At 42.2% G+C, this 21,112-nt stretch overlaps 1 long non-coding RNA gene across 1 annotated transcript; it reads left to right on the top strand.

Moving 5' to 3' along the window:
- Positions 1-3,092: 3,092 nt before the first annotated feature.
- LOC143437096 (uncharacterized) lies at positions 3,093-19,602 on the top strand. The gene is made up of 4 exons (XR_013106767.1): positions 3,093-3,304; positions 4,393-4,516; positions 14,207-14,322; positions 14,431-19,602. It is a non-coding gene; the product is annotated as an uncharacterized LOC143437096 (long non-coding RNA).
- The last annotated feature ends 1,510 nt before the right edge of the window (positions 19,603-21,112 follow it).

Here is a 21,112-nt window from a genome sequence, read left to right as displayed (position 1 = left end):
CCTGGAGTGCTTTGTGTAGGGTTACTTTGAAAACATTAACCATCTCTAATAACATTTTACCAATGAATTACGTCATATAAACACCTTAAAGCTTCATGTGAGCCTTACAGTTTCTGGGGATGTTTCTCTGGGAGGATTTGGGAATATAGCTCAAAGGGAAGCTAGTAGAAGTGAGAGCATCTGTGCAGTGTCCACCTGCTATAGTCTGGACATAGTGGCATGGGCCTGTTATCCCAGTGCTCAGCTGAAGCACTAGGTCTAGAGTTCAAAGCTGGCCCGGGGTATGCAGCAGGATAGTGTCACCAAAGAACACCACAAGTCTTTGCAGATATCAATGGGCCCACGGGGATTAAGAGCTGTGCCTTTATTCTATTTTTAATTTTGCCACAAGGCTACTCTATCATCCTGATATCACCCTGACCATTCCTTCATGTCTTCTAATGTTTATTTTTTTCTTAAGGGAGCCCTACACAAAAGGGAGATACGGCAGTTACCAGGAAGTTACATCACAGAAGGCAAGGTTCCCTGATCTGTTCAGATACGTTGCACATGTGCCCATAGTGGCTGAGTCAAGCTGCTCCCCCAAAATAGTTTCCCTGCTTTGGCTCCATAGCGATATGGCATGTGATTACGGGCGGGGTTTTTGTCTGTCTTTAGTTCTGGGGTTGAATATACAGGCTCGTACATGCTAGGCAGAACCCCATTACTAGGGGTGGACACTGTACCCCAATGATGCATATATCTGCCTCTGCCTTGGGAGCATATGCCATCATGCTTAACTTTTAAAGATGGGTTCTGAGGATTGAACTCAGGTCTCATGTTTTTCTGGCAAGCCCTTCACCTCCCTAACTGTTGTCCCAGCCCACATGGATGCAGTTTTAGGTAAGGTAAGAGAGGACAGTTCAACTCAGAGGACTCACGCTCAGTTCAGAGGACTGGCAAAGGAGTGTTAGGAAAATACCAGAGTGACTCTAGGTTGAGTATTTCCTGCGGTTAATGGAGACCAGACAGTGGTCTTCAAAAAGGAAACGAAGTCAGTGCCTAAGTACATCCCTAGCTGAAAATGACTCCTGGCTTCCCTCAGGGTCTGGGTGGGGGCACTAACTGACAGCTACCCAGCTCAGGAAAAGAGAGACCTGGGAGATATCCACACTGACCACAGGCTCAGGGCTCTCTGGCATGTACCTGGAGTTGTGTGCTATATGCTGGCCACTCACTATTCTCCTGAGAGAACTCTTTTAGAATGTGGCAGGCAGCAGGACTCTAGGGTGGGCTGGGGGAGTGAGAGGTGGGCTGTAATTAGGAAAGCTGTGCCGAGGATGTCTTTAAACAGCATCTGGCAGGCTGAATGGGAGGAAGCCAGGTGAGAGGGAGGCACATTAAAGAAGGAATGCCATTCACATAACACAGGGGACATCGAGACCTTTTCCAAACAAGGTAGAGGACAGTCCAGAGTGACTGGAACTGAAGTTCTATGGTTATAGAGAGTCTCAGGGAAGCTCTAGAGAAGACAGCCCCCTTTTTAGTCTCTGCTGCCAATAGTGAAGTAGCAATGTGACATACTGCTGGTTGCCTGGGGGATCAGAAAACTGTTCCCCAAAGTCCCCCTTTAGACCCCTATGGCAGTAACTTTGTGATTATATTATTAGCTCTTTAGGCTGCCTTGGCTACGTACTCCTTCTTTGCCCAGTTCCAGATTAGCTCATGACCATCTCAAACCTCAGGGAAAACACACGTTCAGAGATCAAAGTTTGACAAAGGCATTAAATAGGTACTGGAGCCCTCTGAACTGTGGGATCACACTTGTACCCCACTGGCCTTAAGATGGTACCCCCACAGTACTTAGGTCAGCAGCCTGGCTTGGATCTAAACACCCAATATTTCTTTCTAAGTGCAGTCCCAGGGGTGCTGACTTCCATCCTGGCTTGCGCCCAACTCTCAAGGGAAGCCAAGGGAAATTCTGTACTCCTTTCTTAGGAGAAATTTATCATCAAGGGAGCATGCTGGGCAGAATTTCTTTACTAGGTATTTGAGTTTCCTTTCTTGAATTTGCTCACTGGTTACTCAAATGATCCCACTTTGAGGTTCTTGCCATCTTTTTTTTTCTTCAATAAAGCCATTTCACAACAGCGACGATAAGAAGCAATGGTTGAGAATGCGAACAGACCCGCATCAAAATAAGCTCTGTCAAGAAGTTGGAGAGGGTACAAACCTTTGTTGAAATTACAATAAAGCAAAAATGACCGAAACATATATAGTTTTCCCAGTATCCTTTGTGAAAAGTACCCTTTGAGGTGCATTTAAAAAGATATATTTATTTGTCTCTTGAGAATTTAATACAGGCATACAATGTATTTTGATCATATTCATTTTTCACTCCCTGGACCACTATCCCAGGAAACAAACACATCTTTCTTCCAACCTCGTGTCTTTCTGTGATTTTTTTAATAGAAAATTTCATAATAATTGAAGGATTTGTTTTCTTCTCTCATTTAAATGAAGTCTAAAGGTGTGAAGGCAGTACACTAAACCATGGGGACCCTCCCCCCCGCCCCCCACACACCCTCCAACCCCCCAAATCCTTGACACCGTTTCAGGAGGCAGCCATATAGTGTGCCCAAAGGAATTAGACTCAGGGTTGAGTTTCATGGATTAATATTTCCCTCTCTCAAGTCCCTCGACTGCTCAAACCTGCTTGTAGTAACAGGAATACAGTGGGATACAGTCCCAGAGCCAAAGGATCCCTCACACCTTTAAGGGCAGTTCCACCTCTGTCCCCACGTTCAACTTCCATGGGGACACCCATCCAGCCTCCAGTGAGCGACCGTTTCGTGGGACGCGAGACTCCTCTCAACGCTCAGGCCCGCGACGCTCCCGCTCCCCCGTTGCTAGCTCTCCTGGACCAAGTGAGTGTGGCCCGTGGCTGGACCCCTCGTTGCCAACCTTCTTTCCCGGTAGAGCTCCCAGACCGGCTCTCAGTAGCCCCCTCTGGCGTCCGAGACCTTCAGGAAAGTTGCTTCGGGCGGTGGAGGGGCGTCATCGCCTCCTAGCAACGCTCCTAGCAACCGGATAACATCTGCTCCCTTTGGTCCAATGCGCGCCTAGAAAAGCCGCGCGCCCGCCTCGCGTTCTGAGCCGGAGCGAGAGGCGCTTCAGAGAAGGAGGGACCGACCTGCAGGAGCCGGCCGCCCCGCAGAGCTGCAGTCGCCACTGCCGCTGCCGCTGTCGCTGTCAGAGCCCGTCCGAAGAGTGACACCTTCGTGAAAAACAGGAGCTGTGAAACACTTGCACACGCAGTATTCGGGTGAGTTGACCCCCTCGCAAGGTATGCCAGGACCCCTCCAGCCAGGCATCTGACCCCGAGGCCCAGAGAAGACGCATTCCCTACCGCTGGAGCCTAGGGACTTGGCCTCAGATCCCACCCTGCTCCTGGCCATTGAAAAGTGACCAGCCACTGGTCCCGAATAACTTGATTTGTGTTTTTAAATGCCAGGATTGGACATTGAGACTCCCCCTCTGTTTTCTACTGTTCAGTTAGTGCTCAGAAGTTTTCCACCCTCCTTGATTTTGCTTTGCCTGGCTTCCCGAGGTTGGAGAGCTGGAGGCAGAGAGCGCCCAAAGGCAGCCTGTGGTTATGGATAAAAACGACGAAGTAGGCTCCACTAAATTCAGTCTGCACGTATGGAGAGCGGGCTTCTGTTTTTGGTCCTCGTCTGGAAAGGGTCCAGCTGGCCAGAAGCAGCGGTTCACGGGTCCTCAGCCTCCTGAGCAGTAACCATAGTAACTCACCTCTCTAGATGGGATCGTCCTTATTGGATGCCCGTCTTCCCTTGGAAAGCCCGTCTCTCTAAATATAGAAGATGATGAGATCTGTGAGCACACAGCCATGCAGACTAGGTGTGGTTAAACGGAACCCTTTGCTGAGAACTATCTTCAAATGTGGAGCAGCTACTTCAAACCTTGCCAGAAAGAGTCAGTATGTCAGAGAAAGGCCAAGTTGTGGTGTTTTGAGTTAACTGCTTTGTTATTTTGGAGGGTGATCCAGACTAAAATTATACAAGAGCTGACTGTGATTTTTTTCTTTTTTCTTTTTTTTTTTAAAAAAATCAAATTTCCCCAAAATAACCATCCGAGTAAATCACTGGCGAGATGAATTATTTTGCACTTTCCAGATCTCCTAGGGAGAGGTGACGTCGCTCCTACTTAAACTTAACTGATCCTGTGAGTTTGAAGGTTTATCTTTCTGTCTTAACCACATTCTAGATCAGCCCCACCTCAAACGTCTCAGAGCCGCCTCCCACCCCCGCCTTCTCCTGCCTGATAACTAATTCATGTGCCTGTATCCCTGCTTCTTTAGAGGTGTCTTATGCCAGTATGTCTCCTTGTTTTAAGATCCCAGGTCCCCATTCATGAGCCCGAGGCTGTGAGACATGCTCCACGTGCCAAGGGGAGTTCTCACCAAATCTTCTGAGGCTGTCCTAGACATACACTGTTCGGTCTGAGTCAGCATTGCCAGGTAATCACCATCTGAAGAGAAATTACTGTTTAAATATGTATCCAGAGAAATAAATGCTAGTGTGGCATCACAGCGACTTACAAGATCAATAGAAGGGGCTGTTTATATGAGCGGTTGCTGGGGAGAAGTCAATAAAGGTTTTCTGCAAAAAGGACATTTGTAGGCTGGCAGACTCGCCTCTCTTAGACCCCTATGAATTCGGTGGGCCAAGTGAGGGAGACTAGAAGTCAAGAGGAAGCTTTCTGAGCACGCTGGCAGTGTCCGTCTGGGGTGAAAGAAAGCAAGAGAGAATCCTTCAAGTTCCCATAGGAGGTTGTGGGGACTTTTGGAACGCTAATTTACATGGAGACTTATGGTAGAGAGAATTAACTACTTCTAACTATACATAGTTACATACAAACTATTATGTATATATACATAGTATATACATAGTATATATACATTATATATATATATATACATAGTATATATACATAATTAGTATTATGTATATAATAGTATATATACATAATTAGTATTATATACAAACTATTATGTATATATACTATGTATTATATATATATTATGTATATATACATAATAGTTTGTATATAATACTAACTATTATGGTAGAGAGAATTAAGGAGAATTAACTACTTTCTTCTCAACTGTAAGACTGAATTTGATGCGTAAACTCTCTGGCACCATGGAACTCGATGTACTGAGGTATCTCTGGGCAGTACCCTGCCAGAGGTGACTAGCCTAGCAAATGACAATGACAATTTCCAAAAGATGTGCCCTCCATAGAGACAGGCGGTTGGAGAGAATCCATTCAGATTCCTATTCAAAACCTCCGTTCTGATTTCATGTGGCTTTATGAATGTCATGAGACTTTGAACTCATCCATTTCACGTTAGGCTAAGGTAGCGGTAGCGATATATACAGCACCAAAAACTGCTCATTGGCTCTTAGTGCCAGCCACCCTCCACTCTTCTCCCATGATATTTACCGTATTTTATTGTGAGGAACAAATTTGTGGAGACAGATGAGACTTACTGCAGTCTTTCAGGGGGTGTGTAAATGTTGGTGCATGGCTCATTCTCAGCCGTGATGATTGGTTCCTATATATATATTCTATATATGCATTAGTCTTATAATTTGTATACACACATATAAATAAATATATATAATATATCCTGTTTCATATGCAACATACATAGAAGTTTAAAACCCCTGTGTTTTTTAATGTCTGTGAATGACAGTTGCTATTCCATTGAGATGACTGTCACAATCAAAAAGTCAAAGGGCTTCTCAAAATTTAGTTTGACTAATAGCATAAAAGTCCAAAATGTAGAACATATACTGTGCAGATGTACATGTCTGTTTTAAAATCATAGTATTTAGTCCTAAATATTTTTTAAAAAGTAAATGCTATGAAGCAAGCAAGTACTTAGATGTTGGTGGATTCACAGCTACAGTGACTCTGTAGTGACCCTTATCAATGTAGCCACCATCCACGCTTGCTTACTCTGGGCTATAAAGAATGTGTGTGTCTGGGATATGATGCCTAGATCAAGCTCAGGACAAACAAGGGCTTAAGGATGAAGCCAAGATCTGGCGACAGCCTTCCATGCCCAGCTGCTCACTCTGTGGTGAAGTTTTTAGGAGCACATTAACATTCATGTTTGGATTCATGTCATGAAACTTCTGTAAGGCCTTGAAGATGCCTCGAGACACAATGGGGTCTTTGAAATCTCCATCAAGGCTTCTACTCCCTGGCTCCCTGCTCAATGGGGAAAGCAATGAACTCCCAAGTATACTTGAAAGCCAGCGCAGAGCCAGCTTAGACTGCCAGAGCAGCACATGCTTCTGAAGTCAACATGAAAACGTAAATATGAAGTGAAATATGAAATATATAAAAATGCAAGTATAAGAATGTAAGCGTAAAAATAAAAAGTAGCTTTTTCAGAAACAGAGGCAAGCATGAACTGACCAAACTCGGAACTGAGGCTAAGGAAGAGAGACCTGCCTTCATGTTGGGCCTGGGGGCCTGCAGAAGCCAGTCTTGTTAAGTCTCTCTAGTTACATTTAATCTTTAAAAGTAAGTCGTCTATTTAAATACTTCTAGTACTTTACTTTCCCCCCTTACTCTAACACAATTGCTTTAATTTTTCCCAGTCAAAATTATTCAAAGACACCGATACAGAGCCATCTGATATCTATTAATAATTCTCAGTGGGGTCAATGAGAGGGTGGTATTGGTGAAAGGCAGTAAGGATTTACTAATGTGTTCAGTACTGTAAAAAAAAAGAGCCTTATATTTAGGAAAAAAAAAAAAAACCAATGATTTGCTTTTATATTCTTAAGAAAGAATTTTCCTAACAGCAGAGAGATAGGAGACTTCTACATATTAATGGTTGAGTGAATGGGGAGGAGATACACGTTTGAGGCTGGGAACTCTGCAGGTATGTAGAAGAGAGTCTGTGAGACTTCAGGTGCATATCCAAAGGGTCAGGACATGAAAACGCTGGGGGTATTTTAGAAGAGAAGTGGGAACCAGGAGCTCAAAGGCTCAATTCTGTCTGTACATGCTACTTGCCATGTTGAGGTGAGACAGCCAGTGGCTTTGTGGGATTTCCTGAGCTTGAATACAATGCTATTCAAGGGTGCCCCATACCCATTGAAGGAAAGCACCTCACTGGTGAAGATCATTTTCTTGCTAGAGAGCTTCTAGTTGGGAACTCAGATCAGACACCATAAGACCAAGTTTGATAAAACCCCATAAGAGCAGAGCAAGGACTCCTGGAAAAGTGAATGAGGGTTCGGATGTGAGTTTCACACAGACCATGGACAATAGAAGCAAACCTGGCCTTGGTGGGACAGGGTGCTGTTGATATGCTCAATAAAAAGATGGTGGGTGATGTATAACAAAAGATGGTGTGGATGATACCGCTTAGGACTCTCTAAGAAGCTCTGTTACCCACAGGTCAGGGGTCAAAACTCTCCTCTCTGAGCATTGGCCCTGGGTACACACAGGAGTCAAAGTGTCTTTCTAGATATTATCAGTGAGATATTTTTGGCTATTTCATATTCAGAAAGGTAGTTGCTTGGCCAATTTTCTTTCTCTGTCAATCATATGTTGTGAGGTGAAGGATGAAGGGAATGGGGCCATTTCCCCAGAGAGTTGTAAACACAATATGTACTCTGTAAGCTCTCTGTTGTTTGGCTTTGGTCATTGGCAGGGCTAGCTTATTGGAGAAGGCTGGCTGTGGCACATCACGACTTCCTTATTGCCTGGCTGGTCACCTCTTGTTTAATGGTGTTCTCTCTGGCTCAGTGATCACTAGAACAGGATGGGCTTGTGGGATTGCTGGTGCTCTGTTCAATAGTCTATGTCTGCACTTTGGACTATGCCAGGGGATCAGGAATCTCAGGGCAGACAACGCTGCTGCTACCTCAAAGAAAATCACTGGCCACCAGTATCTCTGGAAGTTCCTAAGACAGCCTTCCAGAATCTGCAACTTGTTGGGAATCTGAAACTGCCATTAAAATCAATATTGTGCTTGGAGTAGATGATAAATCTGAAGAAACAGACTGCTCCACTGATTCAGAGCTAAGCACCAAGACCGAGTTCTGCCGCCATAGAGCATATCACACAGAAAGGTACTGGGTGTTTGTGGGGGTATTGACGGAATGGAGGCAGCTGATAGAGCACTGTCAAATATCAGCAAAGCTTTATGCCCATGGAAAGCAGGGTAGTGCAGCCTTGGACTTTGTTCCTGTTGTCTGCCTTCATGAACACACTCATGAATGTTTTATGTAACTCGTGGTTCACACCAATGAGGGCATATATGTCCTACATAGTAATAGAATGCTCCTGTGTCATCGGATATATATTCATGTTTTGAAAAGGGGTCACTGCAATAATGATAAATAACAGTGATTGAAATGAAATTATGAGCACATGTGACAGATGCCAAAGAAAGTGATTTTAAAGCATCATCTCAGCTAAACAACATACAAATCAGCAAACTGAAAGTTGTCGTCCCCCCCTCCCCCCATGAAAAAAAATCCAGACTCTTTCCCAAAGACACAGAACAAATTACAGAGCTGGGTTTTGTCCTGGTGGAGTGCTTTAGGTCATTCAGCAAGACCTCAGAGCAGGGCTAACGGGTCAAGATGAGATAATTCTCATTGTTGCTGTTTGTTTTGTGTTTTTCTGGCTACGCTGAGGTTTGAACCCAAGTCCTGTGCATGTAAGCTGAATGCTCTACTACCAAGTTACATCACCAGCCCTAGAGTAGATACTTTGAAACCAAAGTATTTGTAGCCTTTAGGATAAAAACTATTGCATCTGATACTTTCCCTATTGGCTAAGCATGGTTTAGACAGACCTTTCAGACAGTGCCAGGCTAACATCACAAAAGGAGAACAGATAAGACCTCACTTTATCTATGATGGGCATCGGCCGTGGTTGGTGTGTACTTTCCACACAGATCAGCCTCCGCTCCTTCTGTCGATGGCTAGCATGCATACCTCTAACCAGGTGGCTTCAGCTTGATTTTTTTTTTAACCATGTGTTCATTAGAACACTGGGAAATTGAAGACTTCTAAGATGCTCTCCTTACTCTTTCTTGGGTATCTCCTTTGACCTAAAAAGAAAAATTACTGAGCTGGGGATTGTTCTTTTGCTGCTGTCTGTCCCTTTCAAAGTGTTTATAAATTAATTTGCAGATGATGTTTCTTTAATGTACTGTCCCTGGGCCTCCTACCAAATGAAATCACTTGAACACTAACAGGATTCCAGTTGCCTGGAGGCAGAGGCAGAACAATAAGGAAACAATCGTTTGTAATTGCGTTTTAAGCATTTATTTAAAGACGTATGTATGAATTGCCCTGCCTGAGCACTAATGGCAGGTGGGTCACTCTGATCTGAGCCTTTGTTGTGTTACTTGTTGAGTTCTTACGCTGTGACATTCATGGAGCCTGGCACAGACATTTTGTGTGACCCAGAGGTTACAACATTAAAAATAATTTTTATGTTCAAACCAGCATTAGCTATTTTGCTTCAGAAAAAAAAAATTTCCAGCTCAGCTCAATTCAGTTTTGTAGCTTGTATACTATTCTCAGACCCCAGAATGCTGACTCCAAAGGCATATAGTCATTTTGGTCTTGTTTATTTCATTGGGTTTTAGGTGAATTACAAGCTTTTTTTTGGCTGCTGGGACTTAAACACATTTATCTCTGTCAACTCGATCTTGGCAAGTGAACATCTTTGGATATTCAGATTAGCACTAATGAATTACCCAGGAGATGAACTAAATGTTTAGAAGACATCTTTTCCTTTAGCTCAAAATGACACACCAGAAACACATTCTCAGAGCTCTGTGCGGTTTGTTTAATGGCTTTTACCTTGACTATCTGAGCTATCTGGGGGTTTTCAACTAATAACTATCCTCTCCGAGGGGCTGGGTGCTGGAAATGGTCTTTAGGTCAGAGCTTGAAGGGTAGGGAGCACTTGGCTTTTGTGAGACTGGGCTGGGTCTATTGACTCATCATTAGACCTGTGGTTTGATGTAAGGCTTACCATATATTAGGTGTGATGCCACAGTGCATGGTCAACCCCACTAAACAAGTGATATCTGTGATGAGTTTAAGCAATTTGTTTAAAGTCACACAGCTAAGAGCAAGAGAGTAAATCTATGCCTCCACCCACTTCCCAGCTCTTAGCTAGGCAACTGCCTGTCAGCTAGAGTCTCTTCGGGGCCCTGGTTTCCTCATCTGCACTCAGAGGAGGCTGAAAAGCACGACCAACACATAGCTGCCAGCTCAGAAGGTTTTGAGGTTTAATCCAGCAAGTAACAGATGTAGCAGCTTACGTTGGCCACATACTTTAGCCTCAAAATGGCTAAAGCCATCTTCCAAAAAGGGATGTGGAAAATATTGCCAAGCGCCAGGCAGCCAGCATGGAGGGACTTGCCAAACTGACAGCAGCTTCGAAAGGTGTTCAGCAATTCATCTGTGGTGTGTGTGTGTGTGTGTGTGTGTGTGTGTGTGTGTGTGTGTGTGATGGTGGTGGTTTTCTCAGGAATAATAAACTGAGTGACTAAAAGCCTTCCTTGCCCAGGAGGAACAGGCTCAGGTCTAGACCTCTTGAGTGTTTGCGTTGTATTTTTGGGGTCTTCTGCATTCTATATTTTAGTGTAACTTCTGGAATATAGTGACCCAGAATCAGACGATCTGTCTGTCTGTCTGTCCGTCTGTCCATTCATCCATGCATCACATCCATCTATGCATATCTATCTATCTATCTATCTATCTATCTATCTATCTCTTGATCTGTTAAGTTGAAATAGCTTCCCTGGAGGATCAGTTGGGAGCAAGAGGATGGAACAGTAAATTTAATACCTGGTGCTCCAGGCTGCAATTTGCAGTCCATTGTGTCACTCACGAATGGCTACATAGCTGCATACTGAAGATGGTAAAGCAAGCCAATATCTAATAAAGGACACATGTATAGATGGAAACAATGTTGCTTCCAGCAAGCTTGCGCTTCTTATGTCCAAGTCTTTCCTCACTCTTCCCTTCACTAGAGTCCTTCATTAGATGCTGCCAAGAAACATTGTGACCTGCCCAAGTGCTAATGTTAGTAATAGGCACTGATCCTTTTAAGGTGAACCCGGGAACTCCTGTTGAGAATGGACTTTATTCTTTACTGTGTAATTAAAATGTGAGCTGGCTTTGTTCATGGTGAAAAAAAAAAAATCAAAATCAACCAAAAAAAAAAAAACAAAAAAAAAACAAAACAAAACCAAAAACCAACCAAACAAAACCCCAAAGCACCTAAACTGATAAAGGGAACCACTAACCACAATGACAACACCAATCAACCCAGTTGTTTGCTGTCAGTTGATGGACTGAGTTTAACTTTTAGGGGCCACTAGTACAGTTGTCTGGTGCTGTAATACCTTGGCTATCAAAATGTGGTCCCAGGCTATCTGGTATAGATCTTAGTTGGATTGGGTGCAATCGTTCCCCCTCTAGACCCACTGGAAAGGTGAGGGAAGGGCCCAGTAGTTAAGAAGCCCTACAGGAGATTCTGATCCTTGTTAACAGCCGAGAACCACTGTTACATCAGTTAGTCTGACAACTAAAGAGGAACAGAGGACACGCATGGCTCAGCCTGTAAAGTGCTTGCTGGATAAGCACGAGAACCTGGGTTTGGAGCCCAGGCACCCGTGTAAAAGCCAGGCTGTGGCAAGGTCCTATAATCTGAATGCTGATAAGGTGAGGGCAAGAGGGTCGCTAGGGGTCACTGTGGCTAGTCTAGGTTCAGTGAGAGCCCCCAACTCAAATGAGTAAGGTGGAGATCAATTGTGGAAGAAAACCGATGTTGACTCCGGCCTTTGCTTGCACGTGCACACACATTTGTACACCTGTATGTAGATGTGCACAAGCAGGAACACACACATACCCATATAACACACACATGCACACATGCACATATATTCGTACATGTGTGCACACCATGCAATAGGAGGCATTATCATAAGGGATAAACAAAAATTTTGTTATCTAGTTGTTTGATAAATAGCTTTCAATGTAACTAGCAGTTTCTTTATCTTAAAAAAGAAAACAAACAAACAAAAAGAAAAGGAGAGAAAACTGGGCTTGGGGTGGATTCATTTGATTTATGTATTTGATCAGTTCTTATTTTTTTTTTTCCCTAACCCTTTCAAATAAGTGAGAATACATCAAATCTAAGAACTGTGTGCACGCAGCTTCAGCTACGAGTCCTTATCACAACACTACCTCCTTTAGGTCAGATGCACATGTGCTTTGAATCCTGGATTCCTTAAAACATGCCCACACTAGCTCTCTTGGGTTTAAAACCCACAGTGACAGCAGTGAAATTGGGATGCCTGAGGCGAGGCATGTAGCTTTCCTTACTGGCTCAGGAAGAGCATCCAGCTGCAGGAGGGCTGTGTGAAGCTGTGTAGGCATGGCTCCAAGATGAAGGAAACACTACGGAAAGCAGGTTATTGAAGAGCATATCTGCAATATTTAAGCCGGTAAAAAGCTCTAGAGTTTAGAGGGAACGCATCAAATGTTAGTGTAAATTTATTTAACCCATATGTCTTTATATGCTAATCGTTTTGTGAATCATACGGTTCTAACAGAACTATAGGGTTAGGGTGAAGTAAACCAAGTCCAAATGTAATCTTTCTTTCCACCCTGGACTGTGGCGGCTGAATGAATAGGAAACGGGATTCTGCTTTCTACAGGCCCTCTGCCTTGAATTGGAATCCGCTGTGTTGATCTTGCTTCCTTTCTGTGGCCACAGCGCCATCTGGAGTACATTCTGGGAACTCCTTTGGAAATCTGCGACCTCTAAACTCTCTTCCTTAAAGTCAGAATCTTCATCTGCAGTCGCATTTTCAAAGAGTAAACAAAGGTTTTCTACTTTCGCGTATTACACTACAGTCAGTTATGCTATATATATTCTCTCTCGTCTCATTATTATCCTCAATTATGCTAAATGTCAGGACCATTAAATCAATTAGTTAAAATTTGTTTACTTTTGAAATTGTATTTTGATTACAACATTTCTCCTTTCTTTTTCTTTCCTCTAAACTTTCCCAAACACCCCTCCCATTTGTCTTCAAATTCATGGTCTCTCTTTTTATCAGTTGTTTTTGCATGACATATATGTATTTGTATATTTCTATATATAACTTTCTTAGTTCATATGATGTTACTTGTCCATATATTTTCATGGCTGACACATTTGGCACTGGACAGTTGGTCTGATCTTCCCTAGGGTGGACCATGTCTCCCACTCCCAGCTTTCCTAAGTTGCCTATAATTCTTTCTTTGTGTAGAGTTGATACCTTTTGAGCTTTTCTCTGTCCAGTCTGACATGTCCATCCTTGCTCAGCTCACATTTAGACAGTCATGTTGGTGAGACTTTATGTGTAGCTTCTGATGTTACTAGGAGACACAATCTTACAGCAAACTCCCTGATCCTCTGGTGCTAAAAATCTTTCTGCCCCCTCTTCTGCAATGTTCCCTGAGCTTTAGGTGTGGTCTTGTCGGTGTGTCCATTGATTCCACAACTCTGTACTTTTTGATGGGCTGTGGTTTTCTGTAGTGGTCTCCATCTGTTATGAAGAGAAGGTTCCTTGATGAGGGGTAAAGACTACATTTATCTGTGGGTTTCAGGACAAAATGTTTCCTTGTTGTTAGAAATTATGCCATTACATTTAAAGGTGTGATTGGGCACCAACTATTTTATGTCAATTTGACTAGCCTAGAAGCATCAACTTTCTCCTGAGTATTGCAACAGTTAACAAACAGAATGAGGGAAAATTACATAACCTTTTCTATATTTTGTGTATCAATTTCAAACTTGGGCATGGTTTGGCACAAAAAGGCACAAAATTAAACCATAATTGAGTTTGATTTCTGGGGCTGCATAAGGAAATGAACATAGACCTCTAAACTCAACCATCTATTTTGTGTCTGAAATGGCATTTCTCTGCCTATGGTATTTTAATCTTAAGACAATTGCCAATGACAATACTGTTTGTTTGGTGAACAGGCAGCCGTCTCTGGGGTGGGCTGAATTTCTGTTTACGAATGGTCTCTACACGATGAAATGCTCTTTGCACAATGCTGCCTGACCTTTCTCCAACTGTTTTTCTGTTTTAGCTTATCCAAGAGAAGTACTACCATATTCATTAACAACGTCGAAAGTAGCCTATTTTAAGAGAAAATATGCAGCAGAAGAAGATTTACATCAAGATTACCATGGGTATTTTCCAAAAGTAAGGGTTTACTTTTCTCCCAAGTCTCCCTCCCAAATGTCGTTGGTAGCACAAAGCATTAGTTTTCAGTGTCCTGTGTGGAGAGTAACAACTCTGTTTGCTCCCTAGCACCTGATATTACCGGAAGACAGGACTTGTATCCTCAAGCTTTCTCTGGAGAAGCTCAGATTTCTTGAAGACCCAGAAACCTACCTAAGAAGGTCTGTGTTAATTAACAATTTGCTGAGGAAGATACACCTAGAGACGGAGAAAGAGAGCTATGAATACTTCAAGGAGGCTCCCTGCTATAAGACTGCTTATTCTGATACAAGAAAACGGCTGAAGTTTATGGTACAGGAGTGCTGTTCCCAGTCTCTCTACTATGAAGAGCTGCATTCCTACCACATTGTGCCTTATACTTCGGAGAATGCCATCTATGGGATGGGCTACACTGGTGACCACTTGGAGCAAAATTCCCAGTTGCTCATTTATAAAATGAATTAAAGTAACTGTTACGTTCATTGATACTTTGTTTCTAAATGCCTGGACTGTTTATAGTGAAGATGTTAATAGAAAACACTAATTACCAGTGCACTTGATCTCAATGGTGAGATGCATGCTGACATGAGGGGAGAGGATAATGGGTATTACCCAGCAACCCCTAGTGCCATCACATTGAATGGTAATATACCCATTTTATCATAAAGCAGTGGATTGATGCATTAGAAGAAAGGGTTTTTTGGGTTTTTTGGTTTTGTTGGTGGTGGTGGGTTTTTTGTTTGTTTTGTTTGTTTGTTTGGTTTTTTTTGAGATAGAAAAGGATTGATATTTGGTCAACCTATTAGATTAAAATTCTTAAGCCTAAATTCTGACACTCTCATTGATAATGCTGTGACCCTGAGGGTTAAAGGTGGAATGAATCTAATGTTCTTGACCCGATGAGATTCGTTCCTTCGGAAATGCTTTGGATTGTCAAACACTGTGCCGGATGGTTGTCTGTCATTAGTATCCTTAAGCGTGAGTGGCAGTTCAGGATGGAGCTAGCACAGACTGCAGCCTTCTTGCTGACTGTAACAACTGGAGTGTCCCCCAAGGTCATCTACTTTTGTTTTTTGTTGTTGATGATTATTCTTAGTTGGTTTTAACAGACTTTCTCTTTAAGAATGAAATGTAATAAATTAGCATTGCATATAGGATCATCTTTAAGTTCTATGGGTTGATTAAAATTTGTGATGGGTCTTTAGGAGTTTAAACTTTATTATGAACCTTTTTTTTTTTTTCTTATAGGCTGTGAAGCTCAGGAAAAGGGTAGGCAGGAAGAACATGTTTTCAGTAGGTTTATAAGTTTTTAAAAACCTGCTCTGGAGAGTTGGTGAGAATAACAGAATTTAGACATGATGTTATTGCTTCACCTTGCTAAGAGCTCACACAAGGTGCCGGAATGAAACATTGCACTGATTTTTGTACAGTAGCTGATTGCTTACCACTTAACAAAATGTCAGAGACTGCCTTTGGGGAGAGAATTCTAGATAAGTTCCTACGTTTTGTAGTTTGAAGGGTGATGATTTAACGTGTTGGATAGGTTTATGAGATTTCAGGAAGTGACTCATCGTGTTCTTGAGGTTCGAGTGAGATGTCTGAATTCAGGGTCTGAAGTTTTTTGTCCTATGGAGTATTTCATTTAAGGAACTGTTATTGATAAAATAGATTGGGAAAACTAGGTGCCAAAGGTGTATTTAAGAAAATACCAAAGACTCGAAGATTAGTGTTAGGGAGACTACGGCAGTGAAGTTAGCAAAGATAAGCTTCTAATCCGGGGAGTGCAGGGGTGGTGCGGAAATATTGCTGAGGGCTTCATGATAATTTGCTTACTGGTGTGCTTTCTGAGCTTTGTTCAGAAGGATGACAGATGGGAATACGATGCTAAATTAAGATAATCAAGCTTTTGCAACTCCAACACGGCAACTGTCAACACAGTGTCATCTCCAGCAGAGGCGATGGCTTGTAACCAGGCTGGCCACACCTTACTGTTGGGATACCACACTTGGCCCCTGTGGTGAATCACTGAAGTAATTTGTTCAGAGAATACAGGGGCTCTAACTGCTTTGCATTGTGCAAGACTATAAAGATGCCCAGTTGATCCAAGTGTCAGGTTTGTCATTCGACATTAAGAAAAGCACTTTAGAATAAGGTACAATTTATAATAAGAGGTAAAGAGTTACAGACAAGTCAGTATGAATGGTGAGATGTCTTTGAAATTCATATGTAAGCATTTAAGGTATTTTGGGTTTAATTGAAGAGCAAGATTTGGCACAGACTTTTAATATTTTTATTTCATTGCTTATAAAAGGCTGCATTTCTCAGAAAACTTCTTTTAAAAATATTGATTTGTTTAAAATAGAGGCTAGTCCAAAACTCCAAAATTTAGTAAGATTAGTATGCCATTATAAGTATAAAAATAGAATCAGTTATCTAATGCTTTTTGAGTTTTTACTGCTATACACACCTGATGTGGCTTATGTCAAGGTCTCTAAGAAGAGGCCACCAATGCTAACAGGTGTGACATTTTAAAAACACACATCCTTACATTGGTTAAGTATAGAAATATGCATATTTTGGGGTAGAAGGGAAAGGAGGAGAAAAAATCATCAAGAAAGTGTAAATTTGTAATATTTCCTATATGTCAGAAACATTAAACAAAGCCAGAACTCCAGGACAAAGAACCAGTAACAGATGTATAAATCCATTTTATTTCAAGACTTCATACCTGAGTGCTTTGATCTATATATACATTCGTATATAAGCTGTCTTAGAAGTCAGTGGTATTCGTGATTCTACTTTTATTTCAATATGCATTGATTTAAAAACAGATTATTAAAAATACTTTTTAGTGCAAATAACTTCCCCCAATAAACAGCTCATAGATAAGGAGTTGACAAGTGTTATCTTCATTTTTTTTTCTAGCTTGTATTTAAATTCTGCAGACTTTCCCAAGTTAGTCCGAGGATGGCTGCGACTTTACCAGGGCATGCTGGGATATAGGGAGATTCTATCCAGGTTTGCTTTGTTCACGACTTCTGCATGTTTCACTATGGATGGTGTCAGCACCCATTATGGCTCTTCTAACTCTCGCCATCCTTCCTTTGGAGACGAAACAATCCTTAGGGTAGGGGAACTGAAATGAGCAATCTGAGTGTCCTTGTGTTCTGCCTGCCTGAGGGTACTGTGAAATACCCTGCCAAAAACCACACACACATAGCCACACACATGCACACAGAGAGACAGAGACACATGCAAGGAAGTATGCACACACAAACACACAGACATACAGATACACATACACACACACTCACATGAGAGAAACAGACAGACATAAAGAGATGGAGAAGCAGAGACACACATGGATACATATGCATAGACACAGACACATAGACACATAGAATATACACAGATATACACACACAGACATCCCCCAACACACACACACACACACACACACACACACACACACACACACACACACATATGCCTGGCAAAGAAGAACACACAGACACAAGGAAAAGGAGATGAGAAAAATGGAGAAAAATCAGAGGGCTGGGGAATGGTGACAGGCAGGGTTCCTAAGTGTAAGAATAGATTGTCCCATGCAAGGGTCGTTTGCTTGCCGCATGTTTACTTGCTGCACTCATGTTCTCTCTCCTATGCCCACTGTACATAAAATACCTGCTGTCTGAATGGATGGATTCTCTCTTTCATTCGGCAACAATGCCTAACCTTAGATTCGACTCAGCACAGATGAGATTTGAACAGTCTGAAATATGGGATCACCCCAAATCACTGCTGAACCTGAACTCTGGACAGACTAGTGAAGGAAAAACAGAAAGTACAGCTGGAGGGAATGCTAAATCCCGAGGCCATGTACGAATGCATATATTCAAATGCATGGGTCATTTTTAATGTACATCTCAAGATTAAACGAGTCGCTGCCATGGGACTCAGACAGAAGTGCAGTTCAGCACTCACTGAGACTCTCTTAGGGCTGAGCATTGAGCTGTGGGCGTGACCAGAGTGATACACAGCCACCTTGCTTGGTTTCCCTATAAGATGGCTGAGATAATTTGACACTTGCTTCTTCTTTTCCAAACTGGAATGGTTATCCAACATCTTTCTGCAAAAGTGTTTGCAGGTGAGAAGATGCACAGGGAAGAGGGAGTTTGACACAGAGCAGTTCACTAAAGGGATGCACACGCACTGTGCTTTACAGCATATTTCATGCTGGCAAGCATAGGATGTGTCTGTTCTGTGGGGTAATGGCTGGTCTACACTCACCTCTGAGATGTTTCCTTGGGAGGTAGTAGGGAAACAAATTCAAGCATACAACAACCCCCCCATTTCTCTAGTTTCTTGTTCTTTTATAGGGTGAATCAGGTTAATATTAATGTCAAGGAAATCTGTAAAGGACAATCATAATGTGTAGACCACAGCCTAAAAGCTGGGTCTGGTGTAATGAGGTCAGAAAGGCAGCCTTTATTCATTTGTCTTTTGATTTGAATTTGGATTTGGGGATTTTTTTTTTAAACACCCATTACTGAAGTCATCATCTCTCTGTCACACGAGCTGCCTCTCTGACTTGCAGCTTGTCCCTAATTTCCTGTCTTCTGTTCATTCTGTCTTACATGGACATTGATCTGCCCAGAGATACACATAGGAGGATAATAGCTTAGAATCCTGGTTGACTTCCTCTGAGAGTTTCAGAGCTTATCAAACCACACAATTTGAACACAATTCTTTTAAAAAAGTGACCATACTTAGTCACCGAGTACTTGTGAGGTAAGGTAGTTTTCTTGTTTCTAGAATTCAGTGTAATAGTTACGTTTTGCTGAGAAAAACAAAGATTGTATATAATTAATTCAAAATCTTTATGTAATATATGTCAACTTACATATTCTTAAACTTTATTACTATACATTAGCAACATGACAAGTGCCATTTTTTTTGAAAAAGTGAATCATGCCTAAAAATTGTTACATTTTGGGACAAAATTTCCACATGAAGATAATTCTATCTTTCCTCAAGGCTTACTTTATACAGTTGGCTGAGTTCCGAACATTCCTCTGTGTTGGTACTTCTGAAATCCCTTTGGACATTCAGTTCCCCAATGGTCTTGTTAAAACTGCAGGTTCTTTTTCTGTAAGTGTTCAATAGGACCCATGTCTTCATTTGTCAATATTCCTGAGTAAATGCTATTTTGAGTAGGAAGGTTATTTGTAATTTCAAGATAAAAATGCTAATGTAAGCATATGTGTGGAAGCTCATGTCTCTTTTTACACAGCACACTTTTGGTTGGTTCCCCCCCCCCCCCTTTAAGAAACATAAAAGAGATGTGTGTTTGTGTGTGTGTGTGTCTCACATGTCTGCAATCCCAGTGTGTACAAGGAAGAGGCAAGAGGGTCAGGGGCTCACAATCCTCCTCAGCTGTACTGTGAATTGGAGATCAGCCTGGGCCATATGCAGCGGCCATGTCTGAGGGGAAAACACAGAAGGGAAGGAAATAAATGGCCAAAAGAAGTACCACAAAGCCATAAAGCCATTTGTCCCAAATAGTCACAAATCTAACACAGTGTAACATACATGAAAATTGATTTTGATGGTTGGAAGTTTGGATCCGAACGAAATGCTTAAGTGGAGCATGGGGAGAGTTCTGTCCCGGTCTTAACCAGTCAGTGAATTTCTTCCCTCATAGGAGCTCCACATGCCAACACTGGAACAAGTGTAAAAGCTTCCAGAGTTAACAAGGCTTCGACAATCTCTTGCTTGGTCAAATCTGTAAGAGTAGTTCAAAATACGCTACGTCAAATAGAAGAGTCCAGGTGTTGGCAACTCCAAGCTAGAAAGTAGACCTGGGTTGTTCCCTTTACCCCTTGGTTCAAACTCCATTTGAGTTCTGTTCTTTGCAAGATCCTGCTCTTGCCAGGCACCCCCCACCCCTTCTCTTTTCCCAGGTTGGGGAGGTCACAGTAAAGGGGTAGAGGAGGAGTAATGTAAATGAAGAGTTGTATAAGTTGTCTAGTTTGAGCATGACAAGCGTTTTCGCCAGGTTCTCTTCTGGTCATGAGTTCTTGGTATTGCTATTGTGAAATCCTGTGTCATAATAACCAGTTAATGAAGGGAGAGCAGCAGAAGTCTGGCTCCGTAGGAATGCACTCAGATGCGGAGCAGATGGCGTTCTACAACATTTATTTTGGGGAAATGTGTATCTGTTACATAACCTAAAATATGTCTTTTTTCACATTTAAAAATATTTGGGTCATGGTTTGAAGTTTTGATTGGATTTTTCTAAGCTGGGAGGAAGAAGAAAGGTAACTGTATTTTACAACATATTTGACATGTTACTAATAAAATTTTATTACTGGCAAAATATGGCAACCTTTGTGAAACAGGGGAGGTGGGATCCTGGACATGGCAGCTGCGGGATGTCTCTGAGTTTCAGAGGTCACATTTCAAAAGTGGGAAGCTCTGCTTCTTTTCCATGCAACACTTGCTTAATGGCTTGGAAGATGTACCCACCGCACGGTGCATTTTCTTTACTGAAACTGACCCTGAATGTCAGGTAGCCAAAGTCAACAACAAGACAGAACTTTTTATAGATTTCAGCATCATAGCTGTTTTCTTCCCAACTAACTCAACAGGAGTGCCTGCTGTTTCTTGATAGTGTGTTTACCTGGAGAAATAGGCAGGTGGAAGCCACCAGAGAGAGGCATTCTGTCTCTTAAGTGTTTGTTATGGCCATTGCAAACAAATAAGAGCCAAG

The sequence above is a fragment of the Arvicanthis niloticus genome, chromosome 23 (assembly GCF_011762505.2).
Source record: "Arvicanthis niloticus isolate mArvNil1 chromosome 23, mArvNil1.pat.X, whole genome shotgun sequence".
NCBI lineage: Eukaryota > Metazoa > Chordata > Mammalia > Rodentia > Muridae > Arvicanthis > Arvicanthis niloticus.
This window is presented reverse-complemented; position numbering and strand designations above follow the sequence as displayed.